Below are 21,381 nucleotides of genomic sequence, written 5' to 3' on the forward strand. Positions count from 1 at the left end.
GACTGATGCTGACGCTGAAGCTCCAATACTTTGGCCACCTGGTCACTGGAGAAGACCCTGATGCTGGGAAAGACTGAGGGAAGGAGGAGAAGGAGAGACAGAGGATGAGAGGACTGGATGGCATCACCAACTCAGTGGACATGAGTTTGAGCAAACTCTGGGATGTAGTGAAGGGCAGAGAAGCCTGGTGAGCTGCAGTCCATAGGGTTGCAAAGAATCAGATGGGACTTAGTGACTGAACATTATATGTCTTTTTGTTAAGTATTTCTTTGCGCCAGTTGCCACTTTGACCACAGTTTTCTTAATTTTCCTGTTGACTATAGTTGTCGATATTTTAAAATGTTGGTAATTCTTTGATTCATTGAGTTTATGAAGTCTCAATTTGCAGAAGTTTTCAGTTGTCTTGTAATAGCATCTACCAAGGTTTCCCCTTACTTTGTCTTATCTTGCTACTCTGCTAATACGAGTTACCTTTACCTCAGGGTTAAAAACAGGTTTAAGGAATATGGCTTCTTTTAGTTTATTTTTAATTAATTAAAATTAATTATAGTTTTATTAATTAATTAAACTAAACTATAATTTATAGTTATATAAATTATAGCTATATAATTTAAATGATAATTAATTATAATTGATTAATTATATCAATTATTTTAGCTTGTTCTTTCTGGTTTATTTTTCTTTTACTTTATCTATGGGCTTCCCTGGTAGCTCAGCTGGTAAAGAATCCGCCTGCAAATCAGGATACCCTGGTTTGATTCCTGGGTCAGGAAGATCCACTGGAGAAGGGATAGGCTACCAACTCCAGTATTCTTGGGCTTCCCTGGTGGCTCAGCTGGGAAAGAATCCACCAGCAATTCAGGAGACCTGGGTTCAATCCCTGGGTTGGGGAGATCCCCTGGAGAAGGGAACGGCTACCCACTGCAATACTCCAGCCTGGAGAATGCCATGGACGGCGCAGTCAGTCCATGGTGTTCCAAAGAGTGGGACACGACTCAGCGACTTTCATTTTTACGTTTCTTTAGTGTCTTATAGTTTATTTTTATGCATAGCTTAATTTATTTCTTTCCAGATAGTTCATGAGCTTTCTCTGGATCATCTTTAAACCCCCTCCTCCCCCGGGTGATTCTGGACACCATCCCATCAGAGCCTAAGTCTTATTCCCACGAGGACTGCACTGCCCAGGGCATGCTCTTCAGGCCATGGTTATGAGAGGTTTTAAGAGAGGTGATGTTTGTAAAAACATGCTCGCTCCACTGGTTTTGGGAAGCTTGGGCTGGTCGACGCTCACCAGACTTCCGCACTGTGGGCGTTGTCGCAGCCTGTCCCGTGCTCAGCGTCACGGAGGACGGCGCCACCGAGGACGCCCTGACCCTCCCGTGCCCGGGCTCAGCGCTCAGGGCTGTCGTGTGTGAGCTGTGCCATCCGCCTCGCTGTGAGGTCCGTGCGGCTGTTACCCCGAGTGACAGGCCGGAAACTGCGCCCCCGGCTTCCGGACGGAGCGACGTTCTAAACCAGCCTGGCGGCCTGGCCCGCGCCCGCGCGTGTTCCTCCGCGGCCTCCGGTGGCCCCTGCAGACTGCACGTGTTCCCCCGCGGGCCCCCGTCTTGCGTCGTCTCACCGCGTTCTTTTAAGCTCTGGTCGTGGAAGGTTTACCTTGAAATTCTCAGCTGCATTAATTCTTTTTGCCAGATTATGCTTTCATATAGATGTTACACTCATTTGTCTAATTATACAAACAGCAATCAAGCAAGCAAATAAAACTAATGTGAGTAGAATTGCAAGACGCTCACGAGTTAATGTGAGGAACGTCGACGGTGTTACAGTCCTCAGTTTAGCGAATGTGATAGGAATGCCGCATCTGTCCATTTCTCTAAGTCTTCTGTCTCTCAATTAGGCTTTTACATTTTCTTCATGTGGATCTGGCACATTTCCTAAGATGTGTATTTCTAGATATTTCTGATTTTGTTGTACTTTTTTTGTTAAGTTCGACCTTTTTTTCCATTTTATTTTTTCAGAGTACGGAAAACGAAGAAGCAACAAGGGGTCATAAAATGCAAATTATAAATATAATGAGAGAAGTGAAAAATCAGTTATAACAATAAATACAAGTGGGTTAAAATTCTGAATGAAAAGTCAGAGGTTTTATCCTGGTTCAGAAAGGAAAACCATGTGCTCGATGAGAAACACAGACCTAAACAAAAGGTTGGAAACACATCAAGAAAGCAAACAGAGGAAAGGCATGACATTAATATTGAAACATCATTAAAAGCAAAAATCACTGTGTGATACTGAAGTCTGTCCCATATTTATAAACGTGAAATACACTGTTTTAGTAATCATTCATCTTTAATGCCCAGTAAAATAGTGAAGGATATACAATAAATATGGTTATAAGTAGAAAGAGTAGAAATTTTTCTTATGTTATTTGTAACAAGCTTTCCTGTTTTACTTTTTGTGGTTAGTTCTGTCATCTCCATGTAATTAACTTATATGCATAGTGTGAAGTAATAATCAAGGCTCTTAAAAATATATCTGAGTGTCCTGAACTCTTTTGTTAGGAAGAATAACTTCTCACTCTTTAGCAGAACATTTGTATTATGCAAAGTGACTAAATTTTAGGGTCTGTTTCTGGCTGTTGTTTCTGGTCTGATCATTAATTTGTTTATCGTTCTATCAATACCTACCATAACTTTAAAAGATCTTATATTTAGTAGAGCATGTCTCCTGTCTCCAAAGTGTCTTGGCTGTTCTTTGCTCTTTGAATTTTCATGAAATTTTAGGATCAGCTTGCCAAGTTTCTAAATAAAAAAAATAGTCTCTTGGGTTTTGGTTAGGATTGCATTTACTATACAAATCCATTTTGGTGAATGAGTATATTTACCATATTTAGTCTTCCAATCCACGAATACTATATATGCTTCCACTTAGCTGATCTCTTACTTACAATAATATCCTATATTTTTTTCTGCAGAGAGGCCTTGCTTATCTCCTGTAAGATTCATTCACAGTTTACAGATATTGTTTGATGCTATTGTAGATGGTGTCTGTGTATACTTCCCTAAAGTAGAGCCTGAGGCAAGAATGCAAGCACGGGCAATTTAGTTAGAAGGCAGATCCAGGAGTCAGGGCACAGGAGTGGGCCAGGGGAGAGACGAGAACCCCCAGAGTGGGTGTTAGTGGATGGCTGGGACCCAGTCTCACCGAAGACGGAGGAGAGAGGGCCTGGGCTTTGCCCACCAGAGAACAGGTCGGGGCATTTGCCAGCAGCCCTGGTCCTCTGGTGGTGCAGGTTGCCCCAGGGTGTAGCTGCTGGGCCTCTGAGTGTCTTTGTGCACAGGCGGCAGGGCCCTGTGCAGCTTCAGAGCCCGCAGCATCAGCCTGACGTGGGGCCAGGGCATGCGTGGAGCTGTCCACCGCAGCTGTGCTGAAATCGGGCCAGCCCGAAGCCGCATCCCAGCGCACCGCAGAATCTCCTCCATTATTATTTTTAAAAAATGTTCCGTTGGCTCTTGGTGGAAAGATATCCAGTTGATTTTTATACAGTGACCTCAATCTCATAACCCTCCTCAGTTGACTTACTAATTCTAATAATTTGTCTATCGAGCCTCTGGGATTTTATTCTTAAAAAGTTGCATCATCTGTGAATAACGGCAGTTTTACTTCTTGTGTACCGATCCTTATGCCTTTTATTTCTTTTTATTGAAGTAACTGTGCTTTCCAGGGCAGCGCAGAGCAGAAGTGGTGTGCACAGGAGCAACCCTACCTCGTAGAGAAGCTTTAAAATGTCGCAGTTAATCTGGGAGGTTTGCTGTAGATTTCTTGAAGCTACTTTTCATCAGGGTGAAAACGTTCTCTTCTGCTCATAGTTTCCTAGAAGCTTGGATTACAAGTGGATACTGAACTTGATCATTTTTAATTCTGTAGAGATGCTTTTTCTTGTTTCCTATATTTTGTGGTGGATTACCTGGGAACACATTGTGATTCAGTTATTACTGAAAGATCTTTATGAGAAATGGCATGGATGGAGAAATCAGATATTTTGTTCATCCATTCACTACACTATGACATGAGTTTGAGCAAGCTCCGGGAGCTGGTGATGGACAGGGAAGCTGGCGTGCTGCAGTCCGTGGGGTCGCAAAGAGTCGGAAATGACTGAGCAACTAAACTGAACTGAATACTTAAGAATGGTAAGAACAATTGTTTTAAGGCAGAGGCTCTTAATTTTACTGTCATTTTTCTTATTGATTAATTGATGCATTTCCCATAGACCTCTGGTGAAGCCACTGGGACCCTTCACAGAATAAAATTTCTTGGTGCATAAAATAAAATGTACAGGATTTTAAGAGAAACAAATTATGGTGTAGTCTGTTGTTTCAAAAGAAATCAGATGTGTTGTAAAAATATAATTGGTGGTGTAGTAATATATGTACGTTAGGAGCACCGTATCAAATCACAAGACCTGGTGGCAGATTTTGTAATCACCAGCACTCTAAAGTAGTTCTGAGCCTCATAGTATTTGAGAAATCTCCGACAACGGTCACGGGATGGGAATTTTTCTATGATTTCACTGGTAGTCGGTTTGATTGCCTAAGAGGTTAGTCAAACTGAAGCTGTAATTTCCGCCTAAGTGTGCATGCCCTTGAATTCTCTCCATGACCCCTATGGGGCTTGTTAGTCCCCGGTGAAGAATTTCTGCCCTGGGGTGCCGATCCTGCCTGGGTGGGGCCCTGCCGTGGGCGACCTGTGCGGGGACGCTTCCTCCTGAAAGGCCTCACGCCCCCTCCCCCTGCCGTTCTCCAATCACAGATGTGTTGCCACACCTCCGCACGGCGGGTGCATTTTGCCCGTATAGACTGACTTACGGATCTGCTGCCCATCTCCCTGCTGGACTCTAAGCCTCTCAAGGCTGTTCCATTCCTCAGCCGGCCTGCATGGGAGGTGGTCGTAAATGTGTGTTGAAAGAGTACAGATAGCTCCTTTCCGCGTGCATTTTAGCTACTGAGGCTGTTGCAGGAGGAAACCCAGTGAATGGCATTGAGAGATGGTTGCCACCGTGTTATCTGCACCCCTAGTCTGGACGAGGCCAGAGCAGGCACTCCTCCATCTCAGGGCCTGGAGGAGCCGGGCGCACTGCATCTCGTTTGCCACCACGGTGCCTTCGCTCTGCCCCAGGAACTGTGACGCTGTTGCCCGTCCACTTCATTTGCTTGAGAACTTAGATCCAGACTGTGGCCCCATCGGGGCCCATGCGGGGCTTGAGCCTGTGCCGGATGTTGCAGGGCGGCCCCTTCAGCCTTCCTTGTGCTTCCATCTAATCGCAGCGCTCTCCGGGAAAAAATTGTATTATCCCGTTGTGCTTCAAAGCAGCGTCTAAGTGTTTCTTTTTAAGGAGCGTGTGTTCCTGTGTCTTACTGGGGTGGAGAGCAGGGGAACAGACAGGTGGGTCCAGCCTGGCGGGGCCAGATGCTCCCCGGGGCACTCTGTGCCCAGGCTGGTGACAGCGGGTGGGCGTGTGGCTGCCCGGCCCACAGTGGGGGAGGAGGGGCAGCCCCTCCCTCTGGCTGCACAGAGCCCAGCGCTTTGTCTTTCAGGAGCGTGAGCCCGAGGTGGGCTGGGCAGGTGCCCCATGGGATGGAAGCTGTTCCTCGTGAGGGCCGACCAGTCAAACACACCCCAGGATTTTAGGGAAGGTGGGGCAGGTTCCAGTGAGCCACTTGCTGTCCTGACGGCTGGCTGACGTTCGTGTCTGGCTATGAGCTCGTTCTTGGCAACCCCTGTCCGTTTTAAGTTCTGCTGCGTGGCAGCTTTTAGAAAGGCTTTTTGGGCAGAGGCTTTGCATGAGGGTTCTCAGCACCTCCGCAACCCTGCCTTCCAGCCCCCAGAGTGCAAACCAGCTCCCCATTAACTGCCCCAGAGGGGCTTTTCTTGGGCTGGATCTCAGTGTGGAGCGGGTTCGTGGGGGGATGGCAACATGGTCAGTGGTCCTTAGAGAATTTAATTCTGCACAGAAGACAGAGAATAAGATCCAGCTTTTTCTTCTTTTATTTTTTTGGTAATTTCTTTATAATATAATGACACATTCCTTGGTGCTATCTTCGTAATGAGACACTTTAGCTTCAAGCACGGTGTAGCTTTGGCACAGTTAATACCATACGTGATCAGAGATGGTCTTTACCACGGGAGCTGCTGTAAAGTGCTTCACACCTTCCCACGTGAAGGAAAAAGAGCGATTTTTGCCCCACATTTTAGCGTTTCATTCCGCTGCTGAGGACGTCGAGCCGGGAGTGAGGCCCGTGCCCACACCTCTGTGGGCCTTTCGAATTCCGCAGCCGGCTCCTCCGAGGCAGCTGGCTGTTCCGTCGGAGCTCGTCTCACGTCCATCTTTTCATTTGGCCCAAACAAAATGAGACTCGTCTCTGAGAGCGTGCTCTTCGTCCTGGTTCAGATGGACACTTCTGCGGCGAGTTACAAAGCCATCTTGATTTTGTGAATGTCCAGTGAATTTTGGCGCCTGGTAAACATTGCTTGATGTCATTATCATCTACACCTGCTGCCTCTCGGGGCTCAGTCTGCCGAGAAAGGACACGTTTGTCTGAATTAATCGGAGGGGAATGGGGAAAGGCAGCTGGTCTCAGCCCGTGGCCCTGGATAGCTACACTTGGCCGCAGCCATTCCCGCCCCTGCCCAGGAGTGCACAGGCCTGAGCCTCTGACAGCAGCTGGCCCAGGGCAGGTAGCGAGCATCGGGAGGCGTGCTCGTGGTCACCGAGCTGTTCACTTACACAGCACGTTTAACACAATTCTACGGCGGTGACATCAACCTCTGCTGAAGCACTGGGGTTAATTGAAGGGGAGACATTGGTTTTCTTCTACAGCTTTCAATATCATCTAGACGTTTTCCTGAGAATTTGATGGGAAAATAGCCATGCCCCAGCTCCTTGAAGTGGGAGCCGAGGTCCAGCCAGCCTCAAGGGTTCGGTCTGGGGAGGAGGCCAGAATTGTGGCACCGGCCATCCCTTGGGCTGGGTTCTTTGCTCAGCTCCCTTCCAGAAATCTTGGCGTTTGCAGATGACAGTGAGAACCAGACATGTACCCTAACTTCTGGGAAGGATCATTCACGTGACTCAGGGAAGGCCGTCATCCATCTTTACTCAAAACAGAGCCAGTTGGGAGGTTAGGATCAGCAGACACACAGCACTTCATATAGAAGGGATGACCAGCAGGACCTGCGTGTGGTGTGGGGACTCTCCTCTGTACGTGTGCACTGAGCCCTTGTGCTGCAACCTGAAGCTGAGACAACACTGTAACTCAAGTAGACTTCAATTAAAAACAGACAGCCAATATTAGGGATGACTTCCTATAAAATTAAAATATTGAAAAATATTAGGGGTAAGAAAGAACTCGGAAATCATCTGGTTCAGCCGTCCCAGAGAGCTGGGGTTCAGGTGGGTAGGGGCCCGTGTGGCTCCCAGTGCAGCAGGACGGCCAGGCCCCTGCTTCCCGAGCCAGGTGTGTTGGAAGCCGTGCTGGGCTGGCTGCTGAGGCAGGGAGGGACATCGTGTAAGGAGCCCTGGAGCCCCACGCTGACCCTGTGGTTGGAGCCAGGAGACCCCAGGGCTGAGCACCCGAGGCAGAGCTGGGGGCTCTTTCCTGTTAGGAAGAGGGTGGGCACCATGTGACCAGTGACACGGAGTGAGATGCTCACAGACAGACAGCAAACCGGGGCCCGGTTCCGCACCCAGGCCAGGGGGCTGCTTTCCATCAGAGCCGAGCTCCTCTCTCCAGGCCATGCTGCTTGAGGCAGGACAGGAGCCCGCACCCCCCAGGGGACATGGACCCCCAGGGACATGGACCCCGGGAGCAAACCCCATTGACTGGTTGGGTCAGAGAGACCCAGAGAGGTCAGCGTGTGTCCCGACTCTCTCACGTGCTGTTCAGATACGCAGTTCAGCCTCCCCTCTCTTGTCCGTCCTTATCTACAAAGCAGGAATAATTGCACCATCTTCTAGCAGGTGATGCTGGGCAGTCCACAGACAGTGCTTATCGTAACACCCGGCATTTTATTCACAGCAAACTTCAGCTGGGGTGAAGTGAGTAACGGGAAACCGCCACGTGAGCAGTAAGGTCGTCCGAGGACGTGAACCACAGTGACTGGACCACGGCCCCACGGTTCCGGCCCACCGGGCCTGCGGTCAGCTCTGGGCCGTCCTGAGCCTGCTCAGCGTTTCATGCTCCTGGGAGTGGTATGCCGGGCGGTTCCACAGCATCTAAAGCTGACTGCCACATGACACGTCAGCACAGGGACAAGCAGGGGTGACCCTGGGTGGGACGGCTTGGCAAGCCCGGGTCTTTCCTCCTCTGCCCTACAGGCTCTTGAGGAGAGGGGCTGGGGGCTCCTGGAGGCGACTGTGAGTGGACAGGGGGCCGCAGCTGCCCTGATTCATGGAGGAGCCTGAGGCAGAGTTGAGCCCCTGTCCGGGAGCTGGCGGCCCGTGTTCAGCACAGACTCCTATGAGCCAAGGGGGTGGCCGCCAGCACCGCCAGCCTGCCGGGGACGGCTGAGTCCATCCTGCGGTTTCATCTGTAGGTCTGGTGTTTGGCACCTGCTGAAGCACGGTGCTGCCCATGGCGAGAGCAGGCAGCGGCGTTTTCGGCTGACAGCAGTTTTCCACCGACCCCCACCGCCCAGCACTGGCAGACTCAGAGCCTGCCCCTCGGTCAGCAGGGCTCTAGGTGGCCTGGGGCCTCCGGTCTCTGCGTGTCTCTGCTGGCGTCCTGAGTGCGGCGCAGCTGGGAGTGGCTTTCGCGGGACCCGGGGTGGGTATATCCAGGCTGTCCTCATGGAAAGGGAAGCGGATGAGCAGATCCTCTGGGTGCAGGACAAACAGCCTCTCATGGGTCACGGTCTGTGATGAACGGCGTGTGTGCCGTGCTCATTTGTGTCCAGCCCTTTGGGACCCCATGGACTGTAGCCCACCAGGCTCCTCTGTCCGTGGGATTGTCCAGGCAAGAATACTGGAGCAGGTTGCCATTTCCTTCTCCAGGGATCTCCCCGACCCAGGGACTGAGCCTGTGTCTCTTAGATCTCCTGCATTAGCAGGTGGATTCTTTACCGCTGAGCCACCAGGGAAGCGCCATGGATGATGGCTCCTCAGCAAACATCCTCCCGCTGGACTCTTCTCCACATGGCAAGATGCCACTGAGGCGGTCTGGAAGGGCAGCGTGGCTGGTTCTGAGAGCTTCCTGTTGCCGTGTTCAGAAGGTTAGCCTGTGCGTTATTCCCAAGAACAAGAAATGCACCTCTTCCCTCCTGGAACCTGCAGCAGGGCCCCCAGATCCATCCATTTGCCTCTGCTCCTGGATGCGTCCTAAGCTGCTTCCCAGGGAGGGACAGCAGTAAGGAGAGCCAGGTCGTTGCTTGTGAAGACACCCACTTGGTGGTTTCATTTCATGAAAATACTCAACATTCTTTGTGGTCCTGTGATCCAAGAGCATCCTTGGATCCAGGATGCAAGTTGTGAGAAAGTGCCAGCATGGGGAGGGAAGGGGTTTGATGGCTGGAGAGCTTGGGGACTGCTTCTTGGGAGACCTTAGCCAGCAGGCCATTCTCTGCTCCCCCGAGCACCTCGGTGCACTCAGCAGCAAGTCCTTGATGTTGTTCAGGCCATCAAAAGTTTTGCAGGGGATCTTACAGTTTTCAAGCGTTCTCCTTCCAGTGGTGTTGATGGGTTAAAGAACTCCTCTGGGTTCAGACTTGTCTTTAACAGCTCGAGCAAATGGCATGGTTATTATTGGTATGATTCTTTTTCCAGAGTTTAACCTCATTCCTCAAATGAAGCATATAAAGTTTAAGGGCATTTCCTCTGGTTTTGAATAAATAAAAACTAGGGGAACGTGGGGCAAAATAGACACAGGGATCTGACTCCTCATTCTCCTGCTGAGTGGCCTAGGCGATGGGACGCACACCTGTCTTCCTTAGGAATGAACATCTTCTGCTCCTTTGAAGAATGAAGGTATCACCTTAACTTGCTCAAATGTCTTAGAGTTAAAAGCTACCTCTTGAACCTGCAGTCCTTTAAAATTTACAGAGAAACGTGCTACGTCAGGCTCAAGGAGGCTGGCCCCATGTAAAGTCAATACTTGTCTGAAAGCAAACACTGTCTTCGAATACAAGGTCAAAGCGAAAGAATGCCACCCCCGATTCCTGCCCCCGGCCACTCATCTCCCCCCAGAGACGTGATGGTGCCCAGCCCACCGCCCCCCTCCCCACACCAGCCCATGTGGGTCAGATGCGTGTCATAGCAGACACCAGAGTTAATATTAAACCCCAAATTAATAGATTCGATAACCAGTACATGCCTTTAGTGCCAATTCATGTTATAACTGTCTTCCTGCCTCCTTTTACGAGACAGGAAAGTGCAGCATGTCGTCGCCTGTGGAGGGTTCTCAGGAGGGGGCCTTTGTGCTCCGATCGTCCCGACTGTCCGGACATGTGTAATCCCCTCGGATTCTGCCCTGTGCCGGTGTCGCGAGGGCCCTTCAGGCAGGGCCATTAAAGGGTGCTCCTCACTGCAAGATTTATGTGAGCTTATGCTAGAACAACAATGATGCAGTGGTATTTGTTTGAAAATGAAAGGATTATATGGTCTTTGTAAAACGAGGAATTTAGTTTTGGGGAGAGGCAGTGAAAAGGTGATTTATTTTTTGTTGATGTTCCTACGAATCCTTTGATATGTCAACTTCTGCCACTGAGCATTAGGACACTTGTAATTTCTTGAATCAACCAAGATGAAATACACACGGTCTCAAATGATTTATGTCAGAAACTCAGCTGCGCGACGTAAGTGCCCGTGCTTATCGGAAGGTGAGGCCGGGCCGGGCCGTTGGGGCTTCGCGGGGCTGCGGGCCATCATGCTTGGCGCTCTAGCAGGAGAAAGCCACGTGCTGCTCCGCGGTGGGGGCTGTGCTGCTCTCACTGGCGGCTTTTCCCCAGGAAGGGACAAGAGAAGAGGTCACTCCTCCAATTTTGGTCAGTTTCCTTGGAAGCTGCTGCCGTTTCCCAGGATGATAGACCTCCTCTCCGCCTGCACTTGGGAGTCTGGAATTTCCAGATGGGGTCATGTCCGAGGAGAGGGGTGACTTGGGTGTCGGGGTGTGATAAATACGTTTGCCTTCCTCTGGATTACCCCAGGGGGCGGCCCCGCATGTCTGAACTGTGCGTCTCCTCATCTACATCTGCCGCCCGCCCCACTCTGAGCTCCCAGGAGCATGGCCACCGGCTCGGTTTCCCCCTTCCCTTTGTCCTCCATGTGTGGCCCAGGCTTCGTGGACCCTTAGTCCATGTCCGTGGACTGTTAGATGTGTGGGTGCAGACCACACCCAGGCAAGTGAGGAAGCTGTGGCCTGGGGGGGGGATGGCTTCCCAGAGGTCACCCCGCTGCCCAACAGACCTGGGTCTTGGACTCAGATTTCTGGATCCTGGGTTCAAAACCTTAAAAGGATACTGTGCGTTGTTGACACTTCCCAATGGCTTGCTGACAGGTCACTGTTCCTGCAATAAGTCAACCAACTGCGAAGAGACAAATTACCTCAAAGTGAAACCCAACTGGGCTCTAATTCCCACTGGTAACAGCACTCAGGTTCCCAGGGGAACTTCGTGTGCGTCCCTTTTCACTTGTGATGGTGTCAGTTGGCATTTTTCTCTCTTATTCTCGTTTTCGTCTGGTGCTGTCCTGTAACAAACTGACTTCAGTGAAGCATGCTATTTGATCAGTTAACAGGAAAATAGCCAGTTTAGAATCTGAGGAAGGCACAGGAGCGTGGAGAGTATGTGAGGGCAGTTGGTGGTAAGGATGAATTCAGATCCAGTCACATGGCCTGGTCGCTGTCCCTCAGGACACTGGCCGATCCCAGTGCTGGTCTGCAGTGATGCTCACAAGAGCTGTGCTGGGTCTGGGAGCACATGGGTCTCACATCCTCCTGACACAGGGAGGCCGTCCTTGTGGTGTTGAAGGCCTGGCCTGGTTTTACCCGAAGGTAAAGCGGGGGGCCTGGCTCCATGTTGGGACAACATCTGTCTCAGAGATGGGTATTCTTGTTGGAAGTGGAAGTTCATTACTGAGCCCTCTGGGAATCGGAGGCGACAGAGAGCGGGGTCCTGCATTTCCTGCTATTAATTATGCATCGCGATCGGATGGCTCGGTGGAGCGCCGTGAGCACGTGGAACAGAGAGCCGGGTCCCTTCTCCAGCCTGGGAGCGGCAGCTGTGCCATTTATGACCTCCTGGTGTCTGCTTGCCCCTCTCGGAATGGAGGGTGCTGGTGGGCACACGGAGGGTTAGAGACTAAATGGGAACATGGGGTGAACTCTTGGAAATCTGTGGCAGCTGAGCCACGGAGCGGGCGTTCTCTCTTTAACTAGGTGTTCCAGGCTCTTCCCTTCTGGCCCCCACCTCCTTCATCCAAAGCTGCTGCTTGTCCACTGAGCCTCACTTGTCCTGCTGAGCGAAGTGGAGGTCAGGAGTGACCATTCCAGTCTGAGAGGACGGTGTGCCAGCAGGAGGAGTCCTTTCTTTCATATGTCTCGTGCACACACACACACATGCTCACTCGTACACAGACACACACAGAGACACACACTCAGACACACAGAGACACACACAGAGAGACATTCACACACACATACACTCAGACATGCACACACACACACACAGAGACACACAGAGACATTCACACACACACACTCAGACATGCACACACACAGAGGCACACACACACATGCAGGTGCACACACAGGCACATACATGTGCCTCGTTCATTTGTTTTATGATTTTCCCTGAATCGAATCATTCTCTGATCTTCACCTTTTTCTCTCTGGGCTGATCGTGGATGAAATGAAGAAGATGCTGTTTTTATTTTCCTCGAGTAAGCTGAGACTGTAATTTATTTATAAAAAGGGAATTTCACTAAAAGGAAAAAGAAGGCACAGAAAAGTTCAGAACGCAGGTGCACGCTGTCTCTCTGCCTCTGACGGTGGGTCCTGGGGACACACGTCCCAGACCGTTGCCCATGGGAAGACACCTCCGCCCGCCCGCGCTGATGTCTGGCCCCTCATCCTGGGGGGGGCGCGCAGTCTCTGGTTTCCTGGTGAGATCACCCGGCAGGCTTTAAAGCCCCCTCGGGTCTTCACTTGATCTCCAAAGAGCGTGGGGCCCCGTGCGCAGGTTCCTGGGGGGGCAGCCTTTTCCTGGGCTCACCCACCAGGCATCTGCCTGTGTGTTCCCGAGGTCAGTGTGACTCAGACCTCAGGAGTCCTCCCGTTAGCCTCTTTCTTCCCTCTTTGCATTTAAAAACTTACTCAGAATTTACCGGGAGATTCCTGTTTAGAATTAGCTATGTAAAGATGGCATTTTTCCATCTGGGTCTCTTAAAAATCAGCCTGAAGCCTCAAGAAGAATAAGAATAAAAATGCAAATGCCCTCTTTACAATAAAATCGGGAGACATCTATGAGCCTGAAACACAATATACGAGGGAAGGCTGCCAAGGAGAGAGAAGGTCAGAGAGAGCCCCAGGAGGGAGGGCTCCTAGGAGGGGCACCCAGCTGCAGACCTCCGGAAGGCAGACGGAGCCCGCCTCCAGAGGGAGGGCCCTTGCCCCTGGGGAGAGCCAACAGTCCCTCGCTTGGAAGGAGGGAAGGAGGCGGGCTGGGTCCAGTGTGGCATGGCGTCTCAGCAATCAGGGGAGGCAGAGTTACCATCAGGAGGGATGGAGGAAGCTATGTTAAAAGAAATATACGCGTGGGTATCAGTGTGTCGGTGAGGCCGATGGAGAGAAGCCCTGGGTCGGGCAGTCCTGTGCTGCTGCCTTCAACGGCGGGAACAGAGTAGACCTACACGGATTTACTCACGAAGCCACCCAGGACAGAAGGAGGATTCCCATTTGCTCAGAGCACGAACTCGGATTCGCAACGGTGCGGCTTCCTCGCGTGGAGGAAACCGCTTTCTGCGACAAATGGTCATTTAAAAGGTCTACTTGAAAATGCCAAAGGAAATGTATTAAATTCACAGGATGCGCAGATGGCAAACGAAAGCTCTCCTGTTTGAGACACACTGCCTGGAGGTAAGGGGCTGTCCTGACCCAGTCTGTTATCATGAGTTGTTAAAACTGCTAAGGCAATTTACCTCAATAAAACAAGAGGACAAATACAGACTCTAGGAGCTCATGAAGGAAAGAGTCCACCAGTGAGCAGGTAAAGACCACCCGTCCACTGCCAGACTTAGGAACGACGTGAAGAAAGCTACCATACGGTCCGGCAGGCCCGCTTCTGGGTGTGTGATCAAAGGAGACTAAGCAACGTACCGAAGATGTGCTGCAAGCCCCGCGTCCACTGAAGCGGAGTCACCATGGCTCAGACCTGGCAACACCCCGAGTCCGTCGGCAGAGGAACAGCCCAGGAGGGCGCAGCGCAAGCACCTCTGTCGTCGCCTCGATTGACTGAGCGCTGGGGCCGTGTCTCCCGCCAGCTCTGCACCTTTGAGTGGGCACACGCCCGTCCAGAAAGCACCTCACAGTGCCTCTAAGCATTCAAAGCCTGGGGTTTTACAAAAGTTACTGTGCGCCTTGTCTTCTCCTGTTTGACTCCTAAGCCCCACTTCACTGATGGAGACACACGCTCACCTGCGTCACGGTCTCTTCCACGCGACCCCTGCAGCCCCTCTTCCGGGCCGCTCGAGTGTACCCTCTGCCTGTACTCACGCTGTCTTCCACTGCTGAGAGGTCCATCTTCTCTTAGGGGATGCAGATTTTACCCCTCTGCCCAGGATCAGGTGAAGCCTCGTGTGCCTTTTTTTTTTTTTTTTTTTGCTCTTCTACATCTTTCAACAACTTCAGCCAAATCCTAATCTCTTCCTTTTCAGATTTCCTACTTAGGACCTTGATCTTCAAATTCTTTTGAATATTGGTGATGATAAACTTGAGGGCCTTTTCTAATGTATTCTAAACCACACCTGAGATCAGGCTGGGTAGAGAGTCAGGGCTTAGTAACTGTCTTTTTATTAACTGACCGACATACTGGTGGGTGCTGCAGAGGAGCACACAGGAGGCAAGGTTGCCTGGCTTATCAGGAATGTGTGTAATCGTGTTTAATTGTCCTGCAGGTGTTTAACCATCTGTACCGTGTGTGCTGCGAGTGCATTTCCAGACACGCTGCAGTGTGTCCGCAATTGATTTAGGGGACCTGCTGGTTAAAATATTGGTGGTTTAAAAAGGATGGAAACTTGAGTGGTAGTAGATTAATAATTGCTGTAAAAGTGAACGCAGAGATGCGTTTTTAAGCCTTTGGCAAGGGGAACCAGAATGATTCTCTGTGAAGGATGGTCCGAAGAGAGGGGTCGCCTTCTCTAAAATACCCTTTCATCCCTAATGCTTTAGGACTTTTCTCTCTAAACATTCACCTCTTGGCAGCTTCTCTTACACAGACACGTGGTTGTTTCTCCAAGAGCTGAACCAGTCTTTGCCTAACTGATAAATTGCAACTGAAAATTAAGCTGGAGGGGAAGGAACTTAGTTTGGCCATTGAGGTGATTGCTGGACACATACCTACCATTCTTCCGATGCCCCATCCTCTCTGCCTGCTGGCTCTGCTTGGGCGTCTCAGGTCACCAAGGAACACTCCTAGTGCGAGACTGATGATGAAGAATAGGTTTTTTGATATTTGTTTTTTTTTGCTGCATCGGATCTTGATTGCAGCACTCAGGAATCGCCATTGCGTCATGTGGGACCTTTCCTTGTGGTGCACAGACACTCTAGTTGTGGCCCGTGGGCTCAGTGGCTCTGCAGCACATGAAATCCCAGTTCCCCAGCCAGGGATTGAGCCCATGTCCGCAGCATTGCAAGGTGGGTTCTTAACCACTGGATTCTTCCCACCAGGGAAGGCCTAAGAAGGGTTTTTAAAAGAAGAAGCAACAAAAATTTTTAGAGATTTCCTTGTTTGTTCAGGGAAAAGATACCCGATGTCGGCAAACTGGTTCAAAATCTATGGTTCCCAACAGCTGTGTGCTCCTTTCCTCCTGTTATTTAATTCCTAGTCCGTTTCTTCAATGGAGACTTCCCCAAGATCATTAAGATCCAGGAAAGACATTATTAAGGAATTAGAACTCCTTAACTTCATAGAAGGAGGGATTGAGGTCTGGGAAAGCTTATTGGATCTACCCAAGGCTTCAGTCAATGTTTAGTCACTGTATTCCTACTTGGCCACCTACTGGGACGCACTGCGTGTGAGATCTTAGTTCCCCGACCAGGGATCAGACCCACACTCCCTGCATTGGAAGCACAGTCTTAACCGCTGGACCGCCAGGAAAGTCCCCCTTGGATACTTACTTGGTTTATCTGAGTGACTTGCCTGCCTTTGTGTGAATTCCAAATATAGGCCACTTGTTGGCAGAGAATGTTCTCCACATATTTTCACTTTGGCCTTTATATCCCCATTGAGACATGCCTCTGGATGGCAGGATGGCGCCAAAAGCTGGGTTTTTGTTCACACCTTCAGGCTGACCAGCCTGTGCCCTGGGGCGAATCCTCAGAGCTCTGCCGGGCTCTTCTGTCTCTGGAGGATGCAGAAGTGGGGCTGGATGTCTGCAGTGACCCTTCCGGGGCGACATTCCCTCCGTGACCCGGCAACAATGCACGGGAGGTCATGGGGTGATCGTGGGAGGTCACAGGGCACGGGGCTGCGAGCCCCTCCCTTGTGCGGGGCACTTGACCTCGCCTGTCGAGGGCGTGGCTGGCAGCGGCCACCACGGTCGCTGCAGGGAGCAGAGCTCTGGTAGGAGATTCTGCTGAGTGAAGGGCTCCTCGGGCAGTTCCTCACCTGGACAGACTCCCTTGAGAGGCTGCCCCAGCTCCTTCTGCAGGCTCGAGACCCTACACGTGTGCATCCCAGGACACAGTGCCCTCGGTGGCAGGCGTGTCGGGGAGAAGGGTGGCTGCAGGCGTGAGGGGACCCTGTTCTGTGGGGGCCTCACTGGGGGGCCCAGGAAGGCCTGTGATCGCCCCCTTCCAACCTGTATACCCCACTCGGTCCTCCTGGTCCCTGGGGACAAGCACCCTGCTTGTCATTCAAGCTCGGGTTCTTAGCACAGAGAACATGGGATCCTGTGAGACAGGGCTTGGCTGTCCCTGCCCATGGGTCCTAAGACGAAAGTGGGCATCTGGTTCCTGGCCGCTCCCCCATCCACACCTCACAGCCCACAGATGGGAGGCGAGCCCGAGTGACGGAGGGTGGGCCGGGCTGCGGGCAGGGCTGAGACCCCGGCCCCTCTCTGCAGGGCGCCGCCTATCCTCGTAGTGTCTTCTCCGCCAGCTCTGCCGCCCGCTGCTCCACCAGAGCCAAGAGCAGTGGACAGTCCAGCCTCATCTGCTGTTGGTTTGGACCCTGACGGTACCCGCGATCACAGGCCAGTGCTGGCGTCGGGTGGGGTCCCGGGCTTCGGTCCTCAAGCCCCCATCGTCATCTCGGGGTTTCAGCTTCCTCGTCTGTCGTCTGGGGAAAGTGCCCTCCTGATGGGTTAGACGTCAGGCTAGAGGTGGGGGTCCCTGCTCGGGGTGCTGGCCTGTTTCACAGGCGCTGCCCAGGGGGCCTTCTGGAGGGAAGCCTGGGCGCTGCCCAGAGGCTGTGGTGGGAAGTGGAGAGAAGAGCCCCATTGTAGACGGCGGATCGACTCAGTTCAGTCACAAGCTGGTTGGTGGCCCCAGCCATGCACCCAGGACTCGGCAGAGCGGGGGTAGCTGAGAACCCGTGTGGTGCCTGTCCCGAGTGGCTCTCTGGGGCTGGCCTGGGCCCTGCGGCGGGAGGGCGATGGGAGCCCTAGCCCAGCAGCCCAAGGGCCCGGCTCCAGGCCGCGGGAAGCTTCCAGCCTCCTTCCGCAGCTCCAGCGCCCAGACTTCCGGTCACAGCGATGCTCACGCTGCACACCCGGCGGAGCTTTCTGGTTCACATAAGCTCAAGTGCCGCTGTTATCTACCCCGAGTCTCACAACAGCCCCAAGACGGGCATCTTTATCTTCATTGTTCAGCAGGGCAGCTGGGCGGGGGCGAGGCGGGTGGCAGTGTGGGGAGCCCGCCCGGGCAACAAGGCCACCCTCGGGAGTGGCCCCAGCACGACCCTACCCCCACCCCCACCATGTGTGAGCAGGAGATGCAGGCTTCTCAGGTCCCACCAGCCTGAGTGCAGGAGAACCTGGGAGGGCCTGCAGCCAGGGCTGGGGCGGCCCGCTGGGGGGCCCTCGGTGGGCTCTTGCAGTCGGGGGCTCTTCTCCGCTGCTGCCGACTCCCGTCCTCTCCTCGCTCCCCCCGGGGCTCCCGAAACCTAGCACTCCCCCGACGGGGCTCCTTAAAGAGTCACTCGGCAGAGGTAGTAATGTGCTACCCCCGGGAGCTCACACGATCTGGGAACGATCCCCCGACTAGGCTGTGTTTCCTTTGCCTTCGAGACTTCTGGGATGAAAGGCAGAGAATAAGGCCCGGCCACCGAGCCAGCACTTCATTAAAATGTTGGGGCGGGCCTGGTGAATGAATTAATAACACAGCCACAGACATTGGGGAGAATGACCGTGCGGGCTGACGTCCGACACGGAGGGCTTTGGCTCCGCTTTCCTTTCCCGAGCGCCTTCGGGTGGCACAGTAGAGCGGGAGAGGTCGGTAGGGGAACAGTATTTTGGGTCTGCCGCTGGGAACGTTTCTGCGTGTTGCTTTTTCCTGACTGCAGTAGCTCAAGTAGACGAGCGAAGCCTCTTCATAACGCCTCCCTCGTTTCAATGAAGTGGAGAAAAGCACTGAACGCAAAAACGGCCCACAGACAGCAGTCGTCTGAGAGCAACCTGCGTGCGGGAGGCTGGCTGTGGGGACCAGACCCACATCCCCCACCTTGGTAACATGTGTGCATCACTGGTTCTCAGCGAAGGTGGAGAATCTCCAGCCAGGGATGCAGGGAGCACGGCTCGGCTCGGGGACGACCCTCTCTGTCGGAAGAACGCTGGCCTGTCACCGGAGGTCTGGGTGGCAAAGGAGGCTGGGAAACACGAGTCTCGGAGCAGCACCTGAAAACGGCAGGAGGGTCGGGCCCGGGCTGGACACCCGGCCCAGCTGCGGTTCTGGATCCCGGGAGAGGGCGTGGGGCAGGGTGTCCTCAACCGCAGAGGCCTCAGAATTCACCGGGAGGAGACCACTGCAGATGGAGGGAGCAAGCCCAGGAGGAACCGGAACTCGAATTACGGACGTGCGTGCGGAGGTGGGGTCTCTGTCACGTGGTCACCCGACCTGCTCAGGCCCTCGGGTGCTGCCTCTCGGTCTGAGCTCCTTCCTGCCACAGCTGGTGGCTGCCAAGAGGGTCTTGGTGAAGACACTGAAGTCCTCTTCACACAAGTTCCCGCCAAAGGGCCTGAGGTTGGTTGGGAAGGAGCTGTGGTGATACTCAGAAGTGTCCTTTCTATAGGACGTGTTTTTACCCATAAAAATTGAATTTCTTATTAAAATAATGGAATTGAGATAAAGGACGCATGCTTTCCACACAGGGTCAAGCTTTATGTTTCCACCAAATCCAAGCTTTGCCTTTGAACAGGGAGCAAACAGATCAACCAGACCACCACCACCCATGGCATCAGTAGCAGCAGTGACCCCACTGACAGCTGGCTGTCCACGTGTCCTTCTGTCTACAGGCTTTAGGGCTAACGGTGACGAGATGCAGGTGACCCCAGCGTGTGTGTGCATGCTCAGTCGCTTCAGTCGTGTCCGACTCTATGCAAACCCGTGGACTGTAGCCTGCCAGGCTCCTCTGTCCATGGGATTCTCCAGGCAAGGATACTTGAGTGGGTGGCCATGCCCTCCTCCAGGGGATCTCTCCGACCCAGGGGTTGAAACTGCGTTTCCTGCATCTCCTGCATTGCAGGCAGACTCTTTTACTGCTGAGCCAGCAGGGATGCCCAGGTGACCCCAGACTAGACCCTGGGTCCCGAGTTTCCACCTCGTGTCCAAGGAGCTGCTCTCCAGGCCCCCCGCTGCGGCCTCTGAGGGTGGCCCGGGACGCTCCAGCAGCCCCGCTGTGCTCCCTGCAGTGTCGGTGCTTCTCGCCCAATGACAGGGATGGGCCTGACCCCGGTCTCCGTGACAGTCCTTCTCTGATGCCTGCCAGCGTCTCTGCAGCGGGTGACACCGCTTCTCGTGCTGAAGCCTCCCTCAGCACTATAGCCGAGCCACTCGAGCAAGCAGGCCACCGTGGGGTTGCCTAGGGACCCCAGGGAGTGACCCTGCACTGATGCTAGGGAGCTTGTGTGAGGGTGCATGTCCAGTGCCCCTGATGTACACGCAGAGAGGAGTGCGTGGGGAGTGAGTGTCGGCTTGGCTGTGGCCGTCACTTCCCTGTGTGTCGGGCCATCACATTGTGCATCGGCTGCTGCTGCTGCGAAGTCGCTCAGTTGCGTCCGACTCTGTGACCCCGTGGACAGCAGCCCGCCAGGCTCCTCTGTCCACGGGACTCTCTAGGCAAGAACACTGGAGTGGGTTGCCATTGCCTTCTCCAATTGTATATCTAATTGCATACAATTCTTAAGAAAATAAAGTAAATGAACCAGGTGGCATCCTTGATCCCATCACTGGGGGCGTGGTGCCTGCCACCTTGGGGCCGCCGTGAGCATGGGTCAGTGGCTGGCCTGGTGGCCCTCCCGCCCCGAGCTGCCCCTGATTGACAGCAGGAAGTGAGGATGGAGGTGGGGTTTTTGGGTGGCCAAGAGGGGGGGCAGTACATGGATGTACCCCTCCTTCATGCTGTTTGGACACGGGGTCTCTGACTGGGGGGTGCTGGGGACGGCGCTGCCTCCCCAGACCCACACACTTGCTGGCTGTCCCCGGACCTGGCCCCAGAGTCCCGCGGCTTTTGGGGCTCCCTTGTGAGAACCGGCCCTCGAAGGATGCAGGCTGCCCCAGGCCCTGGGCTGGAAGGAGTGGGATGAGCTGGCGGGGTTGGGGAGATTTTCTGCTGCAGCTTCTGATGGTGATTTTGTTCTAGAAATGACCTTGAGTCCTCTCCTGCCTGAGGCGCGGGCAGAGTCCTGGCCGAGCTGGAAGCTCAGCGAGGTGCTTTCTATTTTTAGGTGCTATTTTATGACTCAAGTGTTGACTTCCTGGAAATGATGTCATCCTAAAAGTTGCCTGAAAATGGAATCTTCCAACTCTCAGCCCATTTCTGTATTGACTTATGGAATCATCTCAGGGCAGGAAACCCTAGCCTAATTTCTGATTGATTTTCAATCAACATTAGCTCCTAACACATTAAAAATCTCCCTCTGCCTGATTCCTTTGACAAGTAATTAACAAACCATAGCAAATG

General features: G+C 52.7%; 1 long non-coding RNA gene across 2 annotated transcripts in view; it reads left to right on the top strand.

Annotated features, from left to right (window-relative positions):
• The window catches only part of LOC147373379 (uncharacterized), a 212,402-nt gene extending 192,839 nt beyond the window's left edge, over nucleotides 1-19,563 (top strand). The window contains exon 3 of one of the 2 annotated variants that reach the window (XR_015161853.1): nucleotides 18,766-19,563. This is a non-coding gene — a long non-coding RNA (uncharacterized LOC147373379). Of the gene's footprint in view, nucleotides 1-1,072; nucleotides 1,465-18,765 lie in introns of those variants that run through there. The other variant, XR_015161852.1, reaches the window with a different exon arrangement.
• The last annotated feature ends 1,818 nt before the right edge of the window (nucleotides 19,564-21,381 follow it).

This window comes from Bos grunniens, chromosome 4 (genome assembly GCF_055505025.1).
Source record: "Bos grunniens cultivar Pamir isolate PY7600 chromosome 4, Bosgru_T2T1.0, whole genome shotgun sequence".
NCBI lineage: Eukaryota > Metazoa > Chordata > Mammalia > Artiodactyla > Bovidae > Bos > Bos grunniens.